This window comes from Ictalurus punctatus, unplaced genomic scaffold, assembly GCF_001660625.3.
Source record: "Ictalurus punctatus breed USDA103 unplaced genomic scaffold, Coco_2.0 tig00007380, whole genome shotgun sequence".
NCBI classification, from domain to species: Eukaryota; Metazoa; Chordata; class Actinopteri; order Siluriformes; family Ictaluridae; genus Ictalurus; species Ictalurus punctatus.
Genome location: NW_026521143.1, coordinates 32,788 through 49,275, shown reverse-complemented (window position 1 = coordinate 49,275; position 16,488 = coordinate 32,788). Strand labels below are relative to the sequence as shown.

The 16,488-nt window shown below is 45.6% G+C and overlaps 59 pseudogenes; all 59 read left to right on the top strand.

Annotated features, from left to right (window-relative positions):
* Positions 1-101: 101 nt before the first annotated feature.
* Positions 102-220, top strand: LOC128632301 (uncharacterized; annotated as a pseudogene).
* A 160-nt stretch (positions 221-380) lies between these two features.
* LOC128632300 (uncharacterized) lies at positions 381-499 on the top strand (annotated as a pseudogene).
* A 159-nt stretch (positions 500-658) lies between these two features.
* Positions 659-777, top strand: LOC128632299 (uncharacterized; annotated as a pseudogene).
* Positions 778-936: 159 nt separating this feature from the next.
* LOC128632297 (uncharacterized) lies at positions 937-1,055 on the top strand (annotated as a pseudogene).
* A 160-nt stretch (positions 1,056-1,215) lies between these two features.
* On the top strand, positions 1,216-1,334 carry LOC128632296 (uncharacterized; annotated as a pseudogene).
* A 159-nt stretch (positions 1,335-1,493) lies between these two features.
* LOC128632295 (uncharacterized) lies at positions 1,494-1,612 on the top strand (annotated as a pseudogene).
* A 160-nt stretch (positions 1,613-1,772) lies between these two features.
* Positions 1,773-1,891, top strand: LOC128632294 (uncharacterized; annotated as a pseudogene).
* Positions 1,892-2,050: 159 nt separating this feature from the next.
* On the top strand, positions 2,051-2,169 carry LOC128632293 (uncharacterized; annotated as a pseudogene).
* A 159-nt stretch (positions 2,170-2,328) lies between these two features.
* On the top strand, positions 2,329-2,447 carry LOC128632291 (uncharacterized; annotated as a pseudogene).
* Positions 2,448-2,606: 159 nt separating this feature from the next.
* LOC128632290 (uncharacterized) lies at positions 2,607-2,725 on the top strand (annotated as a pseudogene).
* A 159-nt stretch (positions 2,726-2,884) lies between these two features.
* LOC128632289 (uncharacterized) lies at positions 2,885-3,003 on the top strand (annotated as a pseudogene).
* A 160-nt stretch (positions 3,004-3,163) lies between these two features.
* On the top strand, positions 3,164-3,282 carry LOC128632288 (uncharacterized; annotated as a pseudogene).
* A 159-nt stretch (positions 3,283-3,441) lies between these two features.
* On the top strand, positions 3,442-3,560 carry LOC128632287 (uncharacterized; annotated as a pseudogene).
* Positions 3,561-3,720: 160 nt separating this feature from the next.
* On the top strand, positions 3,721-3,839 carry LOC128632285 (uncharacterized; annotated as a pseudogene).
* A 159-nt stretch (positions 3,840-3,998) lies between these two features.
* Positions 3,999-4,117, top strand: LOC128632284 (uncharacterized; annotated as a pseudogene).
* A 159-nt stretch (positions 4,118-4,276) lies between these two features.
* LOC128632283 (uncharacterized) lies at positions 4,277-4,395 on the top strand (annotated as a pseudogene).
* Positions 4,396-4,554: 159 nt separating this feature from the next.
* On the top strand, positions 4,555-4,673 carry LOC128632282 (uncharacterized; annotated as a pseudogene).
* Positions 4,674-4,833: 160 nt separating this feature from the next.
* LOC128632281 (uncharacterized) lies at positions 4,834-4,952 on the top strand (annotated as a pseudogene).
* Positions 4,953-5,111: 159 nt separating this feature from the next.
* On the top strand, positions 5,112-5,230 carry LOC128632280 (uncharacterized; annotated as a pseudogene).
* Positions 5,231-5,389: 159 nt separating this feature from the next.
* LOC128632279 (uncharacterized) lies at positions 5,390-5,508 on the top strand (annotated as a pseudogene).
* Positions 5,509-5,667: 159 nt separating this feature from the next.
* Positions 5,668-5,786, top strand: LOC128632278 (uncharacterized; annotated as a pseudogene).
* Positions 5,787-5,945: 159 nt separating this feature from the next.
* LOC128632277 (uncharacterized) lies at positions 5,946-6,064 on the top strand (annotated as a pseudogene).
* Positions 6,065-6,224: 160 nt separating this feature from the next.
* On the top strand, positions 6,225-6,343 carry LOC128632276 (uncharacterized; annotated as a pseudogene).
* A 159-nt stretch (positions 6,344-6,502) lies between these two features.
* Positions 6,503-6,621, top strand: LOC128632274 (uncharacterized; annotated as a pseudogene).
* A 160-nt stretch (positions 6,622-6,781) lies between these two features.
* Positions 6,782-6,900, top strand: LOC128632273 (uncharacterized; annotated as a pseudogene).
* Positions 6,901-7,059: 159 nt separating this feature from the next.
* On the top strand, positions 7,060-7,178 carry LOC128632272 (uncharacterized; annotated as a pseudogene).
* A 160-nt stretch (positions 7,179-7,338) lies between these two features.
* LOC128632271 (uncharacterized) lies at positions 7,339-7,457 on the top strand (annotated as a pseudogene).
* Positions 7,458-7,616: 159 nt separating this feature from the next.
* LOC128632270 (uncharacterized) lies at positions 7,617-7,735 on the top strand (annotated as a pseudogene).
* Positions 7,736-7,895: 160 nt separating this feature from the next.
* Positions 7,896-8,014, top strand: LOC128632269 (uncharacterized; annotated as a pseudogene).
* A 159-nt stretch (positions 8,015-8,173) lies between these two features.
* Positions 8,174-8,292, top strand: LOC128632268 (uncharacterized; annotated as a pseudogene).
* A 159-nt stretch (positions 8,293-8,451) lies between these two features.
* Positions 8,452-8,570, top strand: LOC128632267 (uncharacterized; annotated as a pseudogene).
* A 159-nt stretch (positions 8,571-8,729) lies between these two features.
* LOC128632266 (uncharacterized) lies at positions 8,730-8,848 on the top strand (annotated as a pseudogene).
* A 159-nt stretch (positions 8,849-9,007) lies between these two features.
* Positions 9,008-9,126, top strand: LOC128632265 (uncharacterized; annotated as a pseudogene).
* A 160-nt stretch (positions 9,127-9,286) lies between these two features.
* LOC128632402 (uncharacterized) lies at positions 9,287-9,405 on the top strand (annotated as a pseudogene).
* A 159-nt stretch (positions 9,406-9,564) lies between these two features.
* Positions 9,565-9,683, top strand: LOC128632263 (uncharacterized; annotated as a pseudogene).
* Positions 9,684-9,842: 159 nt separating this feature from the next.
* Positions 9,843-9,961, top strand: LOC128632262 (uncharacterized; annotated as a pseudogene).
* A 159-nt stretch (positions 9,962-10,120) lies between these two features.
* Positions 10,121-10,239, top strand: LOC128632261 (uncharacterized; annotated as a pseudogene).
* A 159-nt stretch (positions 10,240-10,398) lies between these two features.
* On the top strand, positions 10,399-10,517 carry LOC128632260 (uncharacterized; annotated as a pseudogene).
* Positions 10,518-10,677: 160 nt separating this feature from the next.
* LOC128632259 (uncharacterized) lies at positions 10,678-10,796 on the top strand (annotated as a pseudogene).
* Positions 10,797-10,955: 159 nt separating this feature from the next.
* Positions 10,956-11,074, top strand: LOC128632258 (uncharacterized; annotated as a pseudogene).
* A 160-nt stretch (positions 11,075-11,234) lies between these two features.
* On the top strand, positions 11,235-11,353 carry LOC128632401 (uncharacterized; annotated as a pseudogene).
* Positions 11,354-11,512: 159 nt separating this feature from the next.
* Positions 11,513-11,631, top strand: LOC128632257 (uncharacterized; annotated as a pseudogene).
* Positions 11,632-11,791: 160 nt separating this feature from the next.
* Positions 11,792-11,910, top strand: LOC128632256 (uncharacterized; annotated as a pseudogene).
* A 159-nt stretch (positions 11,911-12,069) lies between these two features.
* On the top strand, positions 12,070-12,188 carry LOC128632255 (uncharacterized; annotated as a pseudogene).
* Positions 12,189-12,347: 159 nt separating this feature from the next.
* Positions 12,348-12,466, top strand: LOC128632254 (uncharacterized; annotated as a pseudogene).
* A 160-nt stretch (positions 12,467-12,626) lies between these two features.
* On the top strand, positions 12,627-12,745 carry LOC128632252 (uncharacterized; annotated as a pseudogene).
* A 159-nt stretch (positions 12,746-12,904) lies between these two features.
* Positions 12,905-13,023, top strand: LOC128632251 (uncharacterized; annotated as a pseudogene).
* A 160-nt stretch (positions 13,024-13,183) lies between these two features.
* LOC128632250 (uncharacterized) lies at positions 13,184-13,302 on the top strand (annotated as a pseudogene).
* A 159-nt stretch (positions 13,303-13,461) lies between these two features.
* Positions 13,462-13,580, top strand: LOC128632249 (uncharacterized; annotated as a pseudogene).
* Positions 13,581-13,740: 160 nt separating this feature from the next.
* Positions 13,741-13,859, top strand: LOC128632248 (uncharacterized; annotated as a pseudogene).
* Positions 13,860-14,018: 159 nt separating this feature from the next.
* Positions 14,019-14,137, top strand: LOC128632247 (uncharacterized; annotated as a pseudogene).
* Positions 14,138-14,296: 159 nt separating this feature from the next.
* LOC128632246 (uncharacterized) lies at positions 14,297-14,415 on the top strand (annotated as a pseudogene).
* A 160-nt stretch (positions 14,416-14,575) lies between these two features.
* On the top strand, positions 14,576-14,694 carry LOC128632245 (uncharacterized; annotated as a pseudogene).
* Positions 14,695-14,853: 159 nt separating this feature from the next.
* LOC128632244 (uncharacterized) lies at positions 14,854-14,972 on the top strand (annotated as a pseudogene).
* A 160-nt stretch (positions 14,973-15,132) lies between these two features.
* LOC128632243 (uncharacterized) lies at positions 15,133-15,251 on the top strand (annotated as a pseudogene).
* Positions 15,252-15,410: 159 nt separating this feature from the next.
* LOC128632241 (uncharacterized) lies at positions 15,411-15,529 on the top strand (annotated as a pseudogene).
* Positions 15,530-15,689: 160 nt separating this feature from the next.
* LOC128632240 (uncharacterized) lies at positions 15,690-15,808 on the top strand (annotated as a pseudogene).
* A 159-nt stretch (positions 15,809-15,967) lies between these two features.
* Positions 15,968-16,086, top strand: LOC128632239 (uncharacterized; annotated as a pseudogene).
* Positions 16,087-16,245: 159 nt separating this feature from the next.
* Positions 16,246-16,364, top strand: LOC128632238 (uncharacterized; annotated as a pseudogene).
* Positions 16,365-16,488: the final 124 nt, after the last annotated feature.

The following is a 16,488-nucleotide window of genomic DNA, read 5'->3' as shown; positions in this document are numbered from 1 at the left end:
TTGGACACAGGTTTGAAGGGGACCCAATCAATCAATCAGTCAGTCACTCAGTCAGTCTTTTGATTACACTATTTAAATAGGCCCCATTTGGGGTCAGCTTCGCTTACGGCCATACCACTCTGACAAAGCCCGATCTCATCTGACCTTGGAAGCAAAGCAGAGTTGGGCCTGGTTAGTACTTGGTTGGGAGACTGAATGGGAATACTAGGTGCTGTAAGCTTTTTATTTGGATCAGTGTTTTCATGGCCTCTGCACAACATCCTGTTTTGGGATAAAGGTTGGACACAGGTTTGAAGGGGACCCAATCAATCAATCAGTCAGTCACTCAGTCAGTCTTTTGATTACACTATTTAAATAGGCCCCATTTGGGGTCAGCTTTCGCTTACGGCCATACCACTCTGACAAAGCCCGATCTCATCTGACCTTGGAAGCAAAGCAGAGTTGGGCCTGGTTAGTACTTGGTTGGGAGACTGAATGGGAATACTAGGTGCTGTAAGCTTTTTATTTGGATCAGTGTTTTCATGGCCTCTGCACAACATCCTGTTTTGGGATAAAGGTTGGACACAGGTTTGAAGGGGACCCAATCAATCAATCAGTCAGTCACTCAGTCAGTCTTTTGATTACACTATTTAAATAGGCCCCATTTGGGGTCAGCTTCGCTTACGGCCATACCACTCTGACAAAGCCCGATCTCATCTGACCTTGGAAGCAAAGCAGAGTTGGGCCTGGTTAGTACTTGGTTGGGAGACTGAATGGGAATACTAGGTGCTGTAAGCTTTTTATTTGGATCAGTGTTTTCATGGCCTCTGCACAACATCCTGTTTTGGGATAAAGGTTGGACACAGGTTTGAAGGGGACCCAATCAATCAATCAGTCAGTCACTCAGTCAGTCTTTTGATTACACTATTTAAATAGGCCCCATTTGGGGTCAGCTTCGCTTACGGCCATACCACTCTGACAAAGCCCGATCTCATCTGACCTTGGAAGCAAAGCAGAGTTGGGCCTGGTTAGTACTTGGTTGGGAGACTGAATGGGAATACTAGGTGCTGTAAGCTTTTTATTTGGATCAGTGTTTTCATGGCCTCTGCACAACATCCTGTTTTGGGATAAAGGTTGGACACAGGTTTGAAGGGGACCCAATCAATCAATCAGTCAGTCACTCAGTCAGTCTTTTGATTACACTATTTAAATAGGCCCCATTTGGGGTCAGCTTTCGCTTACGGCCATACCACTCTGACAAAGCCCGATCTCATCTGACCTTGGAAGCAAAGCAGAGTTGGGCCTGGTTAGTACTTGGTTGGGAGACTGAATGGGAATACTAGGTGCTGTAAGCTTTTTATTTGGATCAGTGTTTTCATGGCCTCTGCACAACATCCTGTTTTGGGATAAAGGTTGGACACAGGTTTGAAGGGGACCCAATCAATCAATCAGTCAGTCACTCAGTCAGTCTTTTGATTACACTATTTAAATAGGCCCCATTTGGGGTCAGCTTCGCTTACGGCCATACCACTCTGACAAAGCCCGATCTCATCTGACCTTGGAAGCAAAGCAGAGTTGGGCCTGGTTAGTACTTGGTTGGGAGACTGAATGGGAATACTAGGTGCTGTAAGCTTTTTATTTGGATCAGTGTTTTCATGGCCTCTGCACAACATCCTGTTTTGGGATAAAGGTTGGACACAGGTTTGAAGGGGACCCAATCAATCAATCAGTCAGTCACTCAGTCAGTCTTTTGATTACACTATTTAAATAGGCCCCATTTGGGGTCAGCTTTCGCTTACGGCCATACCACTCTGACAAAGCCCGATCTCATCTGACCTTGGAAGCAAAGCAGAGTTGGGCCTGGTTAGTACTTGGTTGGGAGACTGAATGGGAATACTAGGTGCTGTAAGCTTTTTATTTGGATCAGTGTTTTCATGGCCTCTGCACAACATCCTGTTTTGGGATAAAGGTTGGACACAGGTTTGAAGGGGACCCAATCAATCAATCAGTCAGTCACTCAGTCAGTCTTTTGATTACACTATTTAAATAGGCCCCATTTGGGGTCAGCTTCGCTTACGGCCATACCACTCTGACAAAGCCCGATCTCATCTGACCTTGGAAGCAAAGCAGAGTTGGGCCTGGTTAGTACTTGGTTGGGAGACTGAATGGGAATACTAGGTGCTGTAAGCTTTTTATTTGGATCAGTGTTTTCATGGCCTCTGCACAACATCCTGTTTTGGGATAAAGGTTGGACACAGGTTTGAAGGGGACCCAATCAATCAATCAGTCAGTCACTCAGTCAGTCTTTTGATTACACTATTTAAATAGGCCCCATTTGGGGTCAGCTTCGCTTACGGCCATACCACTCTGACAAAGCCCGATCTCATCTGACCTTGGAAGCAAAGCAGAGTTGGGCCTGGTTAGTACTTGGTTGGGAGACTGAATGGGAATACTAGGTGCTGTAAGCTTTTTATTTGGATCAGTGTTTTCATGGCCTCTGCACAACATCCTGTTTTGGGATAAAGGTTGGACACAGGTTTGAAGGGGACCCAATCAATCAATCAGTCAGTCACTCAGTCAGTCTTTTGATTACACTATTTAAATAGGCCCCATTTGGGGTCAGCTTCGCTTACGGCCATACCACTCTGACAAAGCCCGATCTCATCTGACCTTGGAAGCAAAGCAGAGTTGGGCCTGGTTAGTACTTGGTTGGGAGACTGAATGGGAATACTAGGTGCTGTAAGCTTTTTATTTGGATCAGTGTTTTCATGGCCTCTGCACAACATCCTGTTTTGGGATAAAGGTTGGACACAGGTTTGAAGGGGACCCAATCAATCAATCAGTCAGTCACTCAGTCAGTCTTTTGATTACACTATTTAAATAGGCCCCATTTGGGGTCAGCTTCGCTTACGGCCATACCACTCTGACAAAGCCCGATCTCATCTGACCTTGGAAGCAAAGCAGAGTTGGGCCTGGTTAGTACTTGGTTGGGAGACTGAATGGGAATACTAGGTGCTGTAAGCTTTTTATTTGGATCAGTGTTTTCATGGCCTCTGCACAACATCCTGTTTTGGGATAAAGGTTGGACACAGGTTTGAAGGGGACCCAATCAATCAATCAGTCAGTCACTCAGTCAGTCTTTTGATTACACTATTTAAATAGGCCCCATTTGGGGTCAGCTTTCGCTTACGGCCATACCACTCTGACAAAGCCCGATCTCATCTGACCTTGGAAGCAAAGCAGAGTTGGGCCTGGTTAGTACTTGGTTGGGAGACTGAATGGGAATACTAGGTGCTGTAAGCTTTTTATTTGGATCAGTGTTTTCATGGCCTCTGCACAACATCCTGTTTTGGGATAAAGGTTGGACACAGGTTTGAAGGGGACCCAATCAATCAATCAGTCAGTCACTCAGTCAGTCTTTTGATTACACTATTTAAATAGGCCCCATTTGGGGTCAGCTTCGCTTACGGCCATACCACTCTGACAAAGCCCGATCTCATCTGACCTTGGAAGCAAAGCAGAGTTGGGCCTGGTTAGTACTTGGTTGGGAGACTGAATGGGAATACTAGGTGCTGTAAGCTTTTTATTTGGATCAGTGTTTTCATGGCCTCTGCACAACATCCTGTTTTGGGATAAAGGTTGGACACAGGTTTGAAGGGGACCCAATCAATCAATCAGTCAGTCACTCAGTCAGTCTTTTGATTACACTATTTAAATAGGCCCCATTTGGGGTCAGCTTTCGCTTACGGCCATACCACTCTGACAAAGCCCGATCTCATCTGACCTTGGAAGCAAAGCAGAGTTGGGCCTGGTTAGTACTTGGTTGGGAGACTGAATGGGAATACTAGGTGCTGTAAGCTTTTTATTTGGATCAGTGTTTTCATGGCCTCTGCACAACATCCTGTTTTGGGATAAAGGTTGGACACAGGTTTGAAGGGGACCCAATCAATCAATCAGTCAGTCACTCAGTCAGTCTTTTGATTACACTATTTAAATAGGCCCCATTTGGGGTCAGCTTCGCTTACGGCCATACCACTCTGACAAAGCCCGATCTCATCTGACCTTGGAAGCAAAGCAGAGTTGGGCCTGGTTAGTACTTGGTTGGGAGACTGAATGGGAATACTAGGTGCTGTAAGCTTTTTATTTGGATCAGTGTTTTCATGGCCTCTGCACAACATCCTGTTTTGGGATAAAGGTTGGACACAGGTTTGAAGGGGACCCAATCAATCAATCAGTCAGTCACTCAGTCAGTCTTTTGATTACACTATTTAAATAGGCCCCATTTGGGGTCAGCTTCGCTTACGGCCATACCACTCTGACAAAGCCCGATCTCATCTGACCTTGGAAGCAAAGCAGAGTTGGGCCTGGTTAGTACTTGGTTGGGAGACTGAATGGGAATACTAGGTGCTGTAAGCTTTTTATTTGGATCAGTGTTTTCATGGCCTCTGCACAACATCCTGTTTTGGGATAAAGGTTGGACACAGGTTTGAAGGGGACCCAATCAATCAATCAGTCAGTCACTCAGTCAGTCTTTTGATTACACTATTTAAATAGGCCCCATTTGGGGTCAGCTTCGCTTACGGCCATACCACTCTGACAAAGCCCGATCTCATCTGACCTTGGAAGCAAAGCAGAGTTGGGCCTGGTTAGTACTTGGTTGGGAGACTGAATGGGAATACTAGGTGCTGTAAGCTTTTTATTTGGATCAGTGTTTTCATGGCCTCTGCACAACATCCTGTTTTGGGATAAAGGTTGGACACAGGTTTGAAGGGGACCCAATCAATCAATCAGTCAGTCACTCAGTCAGTCTTTTGATTACACTATTTAAATAGGCCCCATTTGGGGTCAGCTTTCGCTTACGGCCATACCACTCTGACAAAGCCCGATCTCATCTGACCTTGGAAGCAAAGCAGAGTTGGGCCTGGTTAGTACTTGGTTGGGAGACTGAATGGGAATACTAGGTGCTGTAAGCTTTTTATTTGGATCAGTGTTTTCATGGCCTCTGCACAACATCCTGTTTTGGGATAAAGGTTGGACACAGGTTTGAAGGGGACCCAATCAATCAATCAGTCAGTCACTCAGTCAGTCTTTTGATTACACTATTTAAATAGGCCCCATTTGGGGTCAGCTTCGCTTACGGCCATACCACTCTGACAAAGCCCGATCTCATCTGACCTTGGAAGCAAAGCAGAGTTGGGCCTGGTTAGTACTTGGTTGGGAGACTGAATGGGAATACTAGGTGCTGTAAGCTTTTTATTTGGATCAGTGTTTTCATGGCCTCTGCACAACATCCTGTTTTGGGATAAAGGTTGGACACAGGTTTGAAGGGGACCCAATCAATCAATCAGTCAGTCACTCAGTCAGTCTTTTGATTACACTATTTAAATAGGCCCCATTTGGGGTCAGCTTCGCTTACGGCCATACCACTCTGACAAAGCCCGATCTCATCTGACCTTGGAAGCAAAGCAGAGTTGGGCCTGGTTAGTACTTGGTTGGGAGACTGAATGGGAATACTAGGTGCTGTAAGCTTTTTATTTGGATCAGTGTTTTCATGGCCTCTGCACAACATCCTGTTTTGGGATAAAGGTTGGACACAGGTTTGAAGGGGACCCAATCAATCAATCAGTCAGTCACTCAGTCAGTCTTTTGATTACACTATTTAAATAGGCCCCATTTGGGGTCAGCTTCGCTTACGGCCATACCACTCTGACAAAGCCCGATCTCATCTGACCTTGGAAGCAAAGCAGAGTTGGGCCTGGTTAGTACTTGGTTGGGAGACTGAATGGGAATACTAGGTGCTGTAAGCTTTTTATTTGGATCAGTGTTTTCATGGCCTCTGCACAACATCCTGTTTTGGGATAAAGGTTGGACACAGGTTTGAAGGGGACCCAATCAATCAATCAGTCAGTCACTCAGTCAGTCTTTTGATTACACTATTTAAATAGGCCCCATTTGGGGTCAGCTTCGCTTACGGCCATACCACTCTGACAAAGCCCGATCTCATCTGACCTTGGAAGCAAAGCAGAGTTGGGCCTGGTTAGTACTTGGTTGGGAGACTGAATGGGAATACTAGGTGCTGTAAGCTTTTTATTTGGATCAGTGTTTTCATGGCCTCTGCACAACATCCTGTTTTGGGATAAAGGTTGGACACAGGTTTGAAGGGGACCCAATCAATCAATCAGTCAGTCACTCAGTCAGTCTTTTGATTACACTATTTAAATAGGCCCCATTTGGGGTCAGCTTTCGCTTACGGCCATACCACTCTGACAAAGCCCGATCTCATCTGACCTTGGAAGCAAAGCAGAGTTGGGCCTGGTTAGTACTTGGTTGGGAGACTGAATGGGAATACTAGGTGCTGTAAGCTTTTTATTTGGATCAGTGTTTTCATGGCCTCTGCACAACATCCTGTTTTGGGATAAAGGTTGGACACAGGTTTGAAGGGGACCCAATCAATCAATCAGTCAGTCACTCAGTCAGTCTTTTGATTACACTATTTAAATAGGCCCCATTTGGGGTCAGCTTCGCTTACGGCCATACCACTCTGACAAAGCCCGATCTCATCTGACCTTGGAAGCAAAGCAGAGTTGGGCCTGGTTAGTACTTGGTTGGGAGACTGAATGGGAATACTAGGTGCTGTAAGCTTTTTATTTGGATCAGTGTTTTCATGGCCTCTGCACAACATCCTGTTTTGGGATAAAGGTTGGACACAGGTTTGAAGGGGACCCAATCAATCAATCAGTCAGTCACTCAGTCAGTCTTTTGATTACACTATTTAAATAGGCCCCATTTGGGGTCAGCTTTCGCTTACGGCCATACCACTCTGACAAAGCCCGATCTCATCTGACCTTGGAAGCAAAGCAGAGTTGGGCCTGGTTAGTACTTGGTTGGGAGACTGAATGGGAATACTAGGTGCTGTAAGCTTTTTATTTGGATCAGTGTTTTCATGGCCTCTGCACAACATCCTGTTTTGGGATAAAGGTTGGACACAGGTTTGAAGGGGACCCAATCAATCAATCAGTCAGTCACTCAGTCAGTCTTTTGATTACACTATTTAAATAGGCCCCATTTGGGGTCAGCTTCGCTTACGGCCATACCACTCTGACAAAGCCCGATCTCATCTGACCTTGGAAGCAAAGCAGAGTTGGGCCTGGTTAGTACTTGGTTGGGAGACTGAATGGGAATACTAGGTGCTGTAAGCTTTTTATTTGGATCAGTGTTTTCATGGCCTCTGCACAACATCCTGTTTTGGGATAAAGGTTGGACACAGGTTTGAAGGGGACCCAATCAATCAATCAGTCAGTCACTCAGTCAGTCTTTTGATTACACTATTTAAATAGGCCCCATTTGGGGTCAGCTTTCGCTTACGGCCATACCACTCTGACAAAGCCCGATCTCATCTGACCTTGGAAGCAAAGCAGAGTTGGGCCTGGTTAGTACTTGGTTGGGAGACTGAATGGGAATACTAGGTGCTGTAAGCTTTTTATTTGGATCAGTGTTTTCATGGCCTCTGCACAACATCCTGTTTTGGGATAAAGGTTGGACACAGGTTTGAAGGGGACCCAATCAATCAATCAGTCAGTCACTCAGTCAGTCTTTTGATTACACTATTTAAATAGGCCCCATTTGGGGTCAGCTTCGCTTACGGCCATACCACTCTGACAAAGCCCGATCTCATCTGACCTTGGAAGCAAAGCAGAGTTGGGCCTGGTTAGTACTTGGTTGGGAGACTGAATGGGAATACTAGGTGCTGTAAGCTTTTTATTTGGATCAGTGTTTTCATGGCCTCTGCACAACATCCTGTTTTGGGATAAAGGTTGGACACAGGTTTGAAGGGGACCCAATCAATCAATCAGTCAGTCACTCAGTCAGTCTTTTGATTACACTATTTAAATAGGCCCCATTTGGGGTCAGCTTTCGCTTACGGCCATACCACTCTGACAAAGCCCGATCTCATCTGACCTTGGAAGCAAAGCAGAGTTGGGCCTGGTTAGTACTTGGTTGGGAGACTGAATGGGAATACTAGGTGCTGTAAGCTTTTTATTTGGATCAGTGTTTTCATGGCCTCTGCACAACATCCTGTTTTGGGATAAAGGTTGGACACAGGTTTGAAGGGGACCCAATCAATCAATCAGTCAGTCACTCAGTCAGTCTTTTGATTACACTATTTAAATAGGCCCCATTTGGGGTCAGCTTCGCTTACGGCCATACCACTCTGACAAAGCCCGATCTCATCTGACCTTGGAAGCAAAGCAGAGTTGGGCCTGGTTAGTACTTGGTTGGGAGACTGAATGGGAATACTAGGTGCTGTAAGCTTTTTATTTGGATCAGTGTTTTCATGGCCTCTGCACAACATCCTGTTTTGGGATAAAGGTTGGACACAGGTTTGAAGGGGACCCAATCAATCAATCAGTCAGTCACTCAGTCAGTCTTTTGATTACACTATTTAAATAGGCCCCATTTGGGGTCAGCTTCGCTTACGGCCATACCACTCTGACAAAGCCCGATCTCATCTGACCTTGGAAGCAAAGCAGAGTTGGGCCTGGTTAGTACTTGGTTGGGAGACTGAATGGGAATACTAGGTGCTGTAAGCTTTTTATTTGGATCAGTGTTTTCATGGCCTCTGCACAACATCCTGTTTTGGGATAAAGGTTGGACACAGGTTTGAAGGGGACCCAATCAATCAATCAGTCAGTCACTCAGTCAGTCTTTTGATTACACTATTTAAATAGGCCCCATTTGGGGTCAGCTTCGCTTACGGCCATACCACTCTGACAAAGCCCGATCTCATCTGACCTTGGAAGCAAAGCAGAGTTGGGCCTGGTTAGTACTTGGTTGGGAGACTGAATGGGAATACTAGGTGCTGTAAGCTTTTTATTTGGATCAGTGTTTTCATGGCCTCTGCACAACATCCTGTTTTGGGATAAAGGTTGGACACAGGTTTGAAGGGGACCCAATCAATCAATCAGTCAGTCACTCAGTCAGTCTTTTGATTACACTATTTAAATAGGCCCCATTTGGGGTCAGCTTCGCTTACGGCCATACCACTCTGACAAAGCCCGATCTCATCTGACCTTGGAAGCAAAGCAGAGTTGGGCCTGGTTAGTACTTGGTTGGGAGACTGAATGGGAATACTAGGTGCTGTAAGCTTTTTATTTGGATCAGTGTTTTCATGGCCTCTGCACAACATCCTGTTTTGGGATAAAGGTTGGACACAGGTTTGAAGGGGACCCAATCAATCAATCAGTCAGTCACTCAGTCAGTCTTTTGATTACACTATTTAAATAGGCCCCATTTGGGGTCAGCTTTCGCTTACGGCCATACCACTCTGACAAAGCCCGATCTCCTCTGACCTTGGAAGCAAAGCAGAGTTGGGCCTGGTTAGTACTTGGTTGGGAGACTGAATGGGAATACTAGGTGCTGTAAGCTTTTTATTTGGATCAGTGTTTTCATGGCCTCTGCACAACATCCTGTTTTGGGATAAAGGTTGGACACAGGTTTGAAGGGGACCCAATCAATCAATCAGTCAGTCACTCAGTCAGTCTTTTGATTACACTATTTAAATAGGCCCCATTTGGGGTCAGCTTCGCTTACGGCCATACCACTCTGACAAAGCCCGATCTCATCTGACCTTGGAAGCAAAGCAGAGTTGGGCCTGGTTAGTACTTGGTTGGGAGACTGAATGGGAATACTAGGTGCTGTAAGCTTTTTATTTGGATCAGTGTTTTCATGGCCTCTGCACAACATCCTGTTTTGGGATAAAGGTTGGACACAGGTTTGAAGGGGACCCAATCAATCAATCAGTCAGTCACTCAGTCAGTCTTTTGATTACACTATTTAAATAGGCCCCATTTGGGGTCAGCTTCGCTTACGGCCATACCACTCTGACAAAGCCCGATCTCATCTGACCTTGGAAGCAAAGCAGAGTTGGGCCTGGTTAGTACTTGGTTGGGAGACTGAATGGGAATACTAGGTGCTGTAAGCTTTTTATTTGGATCAGTGTTTTCATGGCCTCTGCACAACATCCTGTTTTGGGATAAAGGTTGGACACAGGTTTGAAGGGGACCCAATCAATCAATCAGTCAGTCACTCAGTCAGTCTTTTGATTACACTATTTAAATAGGCCCCATTTGGGGTCAGCTTCGCTTACGGCCATACCACTCTGACAAAGCCCGATCTCATCTGACCTTGGAAGCAAAGCAGAGTTGGGCCTGGTTAGTACTTGGTTGGGAGACTGAATGGGAATACTAGGTGCTGTAAGCTTTTTATTTGGATCAGTGTTTTCATGGCCTCTGCACAACATCCTGTTTTGGGATAAAGGTTGGACACAGGTTTGAAGGGGACCCAATCAATCAATCAGTCAGTCACTCAGTCAGTCTTTTGATTACACTATTTAAATAGGCCCCATTTGGGGTCAGCTTCGCTTACGGCCATACCACTCTGACAAAGCCCGATCTCATCTGACCTTGGAAGCAAAGCAGAGTTGGGCCTGGTTAGTACTTGGTTGGGAGACTGAATGGGAATACTAGGTGCTGTAAGCTTTTTATTTGGATCAGTGTTTTCATGGCCTCTGCACAACATCCTGTTTTGGGATAAAGGTTGGACACAGGTTTGAAGGGGACCCAATCAATCAATCAGTCAGTCACTCAGTCAGTCTTTTGATTACACTATTTAAATAGGCCCCATTTGGGGTCAGCTTTCGCTTACGGCCATACCACTCTGACAAAGCCCGATCTCATCTGACCTTGGAAGCAAAGCAGAGTTGGGCCTGGTTAGTACTTGGTTGGGAGACTGAATGGGAATACTAGGTGCTGTAAGCTTTTTATTTGGATCAGTGTTTTCATGGCCTCTGCACAACATCCTGTTTTGGGATAAAGGTTGGACACAGGTTTGAAGGGGACCCAATCAATCAATCAGTCAGTCACTCAGTCAGTCTTTTGATTACACTATTTAAATAGGCCCCATTTGGGGTCAGCTTCGCTTACGGCCATACCACTCTGACAAAGCCCGATCTCATCTGACCTTGGAAGCAAAGCAGAGTTGGGCCTGGTTAGTACTTGGTTGGGAGACTGAATGGGAATACTAGGTGCTGTAAGCTTTTTATTTGGATCAGTGTTTTCATGGCCTCTGCACAACATCCTGTTTTGGGATAAAGGTTGGACACAGGTTTGAAGGGGACCCAATCAATCAATCAGTCAGTCACTCAGTCAGTCTTTTGATTACACTATTTAAATAGGCCCCATTTGGGGTCAGCTTTCGCTTACGGCCATACCACTCTGACAAAGCCCGATCTCCTCTGACCTTGGAAGCAAAGCAGAGTTGGGCCTGGTTAGTACTTGGTTGGGAGACTGAATGGGAATACTAGGTGCTGTAAGCTTTTTATTTGGATCAGTGTTTTCATGGCCTCTGCACAACATCCTGTTTTGGGATAAAGGTTGGACACAGGTTTGAAGGGGACCCAATCAATCAATCAGTCAGTCACTCAGTCAGTCTTTTGATTACACTATTTAAATAGGCCCCATTTGGGGTCAGCTTCGCTTACGGCCATACCACTCTGACAAAGCCCGATCTCATCTGACCTTGGAAGCAAAGCAGAGTTGGGCCTGGTTAGTACTTGGTTGGGAGACTGAATGGGAATACTAGGTGCTGTAAGCTTTTTATTTGGATCAGTGTTTTCATGGCCTCTGCACAACATCCTGTTTTGGGATAAAGGTTGGACACAGGTTTGAAGGGGACCCAATCAATCAATCAGTCAGTCACTCAGTCAGTCTTTTGATTACACTATTTAAATAGGCCCCATTTGGGGTCAGCTTTCGCTTACGGCCATACCACTCTGACAAAGCCCGATCTCATCTGACCTTGGAAGCAAAGCAGAGTTGGGCCTGGTTAGTACTTGGTTGGGAGACTGAATGGGAATACTAGGTGCTGTAAGCTTTTTATTTGGATCAGTGTTTTCATGGCCTCTGCACAACATCCTGTTTTGGGATAAAGGTTGGACACAGGTTTGAAGGGGACCCAATCAATCAATCAGTCAGTCACTCAGTCAGTCTTTTGATTACACTATTTAAATAGGCCCCATTTGGGGTCAGCTTCGCTTACGGCCATACCACTCTGACAAAGCCCGATCTCATCTGACCTTGGAAGCAAAGCAGAGTTGGGCCTGGTTAGTACTTGGTTGGGAGACTGAATGGGAATACTAGGTGCTGTAAGCTTTTTATTTGGATCAGTGTTTTCATGGCCTCTGCACAACATCCTGTTTTGGGATAAAGGTTGGACACAGGTTTGAAGGGGACCCAATCAATCAATCAGTCAGTCACTCAGTCAGTCTTTTGATTACACTATTTAAATAGGCCCCATTTGGGGTCAGCTTCGCTTACGGCCATACCACTCTGACAAAGCCCGATCTCATCTGACCTTGGAAGCAAAGCAGAGTTGGGCCTGGTTAGTACTTGGTTGGGAGACTGAATGGGAATACTAGGTGCTGTAAGCTTTTTATTTGGATCAGTGTTTTCATGGCCTCTGCACAACATCCTGTTTTGGGATAAAGGTTGGACACAGGTTTGAAGGGGACCCAATCAATCAATCAGTCAGTCACTCAGTCAGTCTTTTGATTACACTATTTAAATAGGCCCCATTTGGGGTCAGCTTTCGCTTACGGCCATACCACTCTGACAAAGCCCGATCTCATCTGACCTTGGAAGCAAAGCAGAGTTGGGCCTGGTTAGTACTTGGTTGGGAGACTGAATGGGAATACTAGGTGCTGTAAGCTTTTTATTTGGATCAGTGTTTTCATGGCCTCTGCACAACATCCTGTTTTGGGATAAAGGTTGGACACAGGTTTGAAGGGGACCCAATCAATCAATCAGTCAGTCACTCAGTCAGTCTTTTGATTACACTATTTAAATAGGCCCCATTTGGGGTCAGCTTCGCTTACGGCCATACCACTCTGACAAAGCCCGATCTCATCTGACCTTGGAAGCAAAGCAGAGTTGGGCCTGGTTAGTACTTGGTTGGGAGACTGAATGGGAATACTAGGTGCTGTAAGCTTTTTATTTGGATCAGTGTTTTCATGGCCTCTGCACAACATCCTGTTTTGGGATAAAGGTTGGACACAGGTTTGAAGGGGACCCAATCAATCAATCAGTCAGTCACTCAGTCAGTCTTTTGATTACACTATTTAAATAGGCCCCATTTGGGGTCAGCTTTCGCTTACGGCCATACCACTCTGACAAAGCCCGATCTCATCTGACCTTGGAAGCAAAGCAGAGTTGGGCCTGGTTAGTACTTGGTTGGGAGACTGAATGGGAATACTAGGTGCTGTAAGCTTTTTATTTGGATCAGTGTTTTCATGGCCTCTGCACAACATCCTGTTTTGGGATAAAGGTTGGACACAGGTTTGAAGGGGACCCAATCAATCAATCAGTCAGTCACTCAGTCAGTCTTTTGATTACACTATTTAAATAGGCCCCATTTGGGGTCAGCTTCGCTTACGGCCATACCACTCTGACAAAGCCCGATCTCATCTGACCTTGGAAGCAAAGCAGAGTTGGGCCTGGTTAGTACTTGGTTGGGAGACTGAATGGGAATACTAGGTGCTGTAAGCTTTTTATTTGGATCAGTGTTTTCATGGCCTCTGCACAACATCCTGTTTTGGGATAAAGGTTGGACACAGGTTTGAAGGGGACCCAATCAATCAATCAGTCAGTCACTCAGTCAGTCTTTTGATTACACTATTTAAATAGGCCCCATTTGGGGTCAGCTTTCGCTTACGGCCATACCACTCTGACAAAGCCCGATCTCATCTGACCTTGGAAGCAAAGCAGAGTTGGGCCTGGTTAGTACTTGGTTGGGAGACTGAATGGGAATACTAGGTGCTGTAAGCTTTTTATTTGGATCAGTGTTTTCATGGCCTCTGCACAACATCCTGTTTTGGGATAAAGGTTGGACACAGGTTTGAAGGGGACCCAATCAATCAATCAGTCAGTCACTCAGTCAGTCTTTTGATTACACTATTTAAATAGGCCCCATTTGGGGTCAGCTTCGCTTACGGCCATACCACTCTGACAAAGCCCGATCTCATCTGACCTTGGAAGCAAAGCAGAGTTGGGCCTGGTTAGTACTTGGTTGGGAGACTGAATGGGAATACTAGGTGCTGTAAGCTTTTTATTTGGATCAGTGTTTTCATGGCCTCTGCACAACATCCTGTTTTGGGATAAAGGTTGGACACAGGTTTGAAGGGGACCCAATCAATCAATCAGTCAGTCACTCAGTCAGTCTTTTGATTACACTATTTAAATAGGCCCCATTTGGGGTCAGCTTCGCTTACGGCCATACCACTCTGACAAAGCCCGATCTCATCTGACCTTGGAAGCAAAGCAGAGTTGGGCCTGGTTAGTACTTGGTTGGGAGACTGAATGGGAATACTAGGTGCTGTAAGCTTTTTATTTGGATCAGTGTTTTCATGGCCTCTGCACAACATCCTGTTTTGGGATAAAGGTTGGACACAGGTTTGAAGGGGACCCAATCAATCAATCAGTCAGTCACTCAGTCAGTCTTTTGATTACACTATTTAAATAGGCCCCATTTGGGGTCAGCTTTCGCTTACGGCCATACCACTCTGACAAAGCCCGATCTCATCTGACCTTGGAAGCAAAGCAGAGTTGGGCCTGGTTAGTACTTGGTTGGGAGACTGAATGGGAATACTAGGTGCTGTAAGCTTTTTATTTGGATCAGTGTTTTCATGGCCTCTGCACAACATCCTGTTTTGGGATAAAGGTTGGACACAGGTTTGAAGGGGACCCAATCAATCAATCAGTCAGTCACTCAGTCAGTCTTTTGATTACACTATTTAAATAGGCCCCATTTGGGGTCAGCTTCGCTTACGGCCATACCACTCTGACAAAGCCCGATCTCATCTGACCTTGGAAGCAAAGCAGAGTTGGGCCTGGTTAGTACTTGGTTGGGAGACTGAATGGGAATACTAGGTGCTGTAAGCTTTTTATTTGGATCAGTGTTTTCATGGCCTCTGCACAACATCCTGTTTTGGGATAAAGGTTGGACACAGGTTTGAAGGGGACCCAATCAATCAATCAGTCAGTCACTCAGTCAGTCTTTTGATTACACTATTTAAATAGGCCCCATTTGGGGTCAGCTTTCGCTTACGGCCATACCACTCTGACAAAGCCCGATCTCATCTGACCTTGGAAGCAAAGCAGAGTTGGGCCTGGTTAGTACTTGGTTGGGAGACTGAATGGGAATACTAGGTGCTGTAAGCTTTTTATTTGGATCAGTGTTTTCATGGCCTCTGCACAACATCCTGTTTTGGGATAAAGGTTGGACACAGGTTTGAAGGGGACCCAATCAATCAATCAGTCAGTCACTCAGTCAGTCTTTTGATTACACTATTTAAATAGGCCCCATTTGGGGTCAGCTTCGCTTACGGCCATACCACTCTGACAAAGCCCGATCTCATCTGACCTTGGAAGCAAAGCAGAGTTGGGCCTGGTTAGTACTTGGTTGGGAGACTGAATGGGAATACTAGGTGCTGTAAGCTTTTTATTTGGATCAGTGTTTTCATGGCCTCTGCACAACATCCTGTTTTGGGATAAAGGTTGGACACAGGTTTGAAGGGGACCCAATCAATCAATCAGTCAGTCACTCAGTCAGTCTTTTGATTACACTATTTAAATAGGCCCCATTTGGGGTCAGCTTTCGCTTACGGCCATACCACTCTGACAAAGCCCGATCTCATCTGACCTTGGAAGCAAAGCAGAGTTGGGCCTGGTTAGTACTTGGTTGGGAGACTGAATGGGAATACTAGGTGCTGTAAGCTTTTTATTTGGATCAGTGTTTTCATGGCCTCTGCACAACATCCTGTTTTGGGATAAAGGTTGGACACAGGTTTGAAGGGGACCCAATCAATCAATCAGTCAGTCACTCAGTCAGTCTTTTGATTACACTATTTAAATAGGCCCCATTTGGGGTCAGCTTCGCTTACGGCCATACCACTCTGACAAAGCCCGATCTCATCTGACCTTGGAAGCAAAGCAGAGTTGGGCCTGGTTAGTACTTGGTTGGGAGACTGAATGGGAATACTAGGTGCTGTAAGCTTTTTATTTGGATCAGTGTTTTCATGGCCTCTGCACAACATCCTGTTTTGGGATAAAGGTTGGACACAGGTTTGAAGGGGACCCAATCAATCAATCAGTCAGTCACTCAGTCAGTCTTTTGATTACACTATTTAAATAGGCCCCATTTGGGGTCAGCTTCGCTTACGGCCATACCACTCTGACAAAGCCCGATCTCATCTGACCTTGGAAGCAAAGCAGAGTTGGGCCTGGTTAGTACTTGGTTGGGAGACTGAATGGGAATACTAGGTGCTGTAAGCTTTTTATTTGGATCAGTGTTTTCATGGCCTCTGCACAACATCCTGTTTTGGGATAAAGGTTGGACACAGGTTTGAAGGGGACCCAATCAATCAATCAGTCAGTCACTCAGTCAGTCTTTTGATTA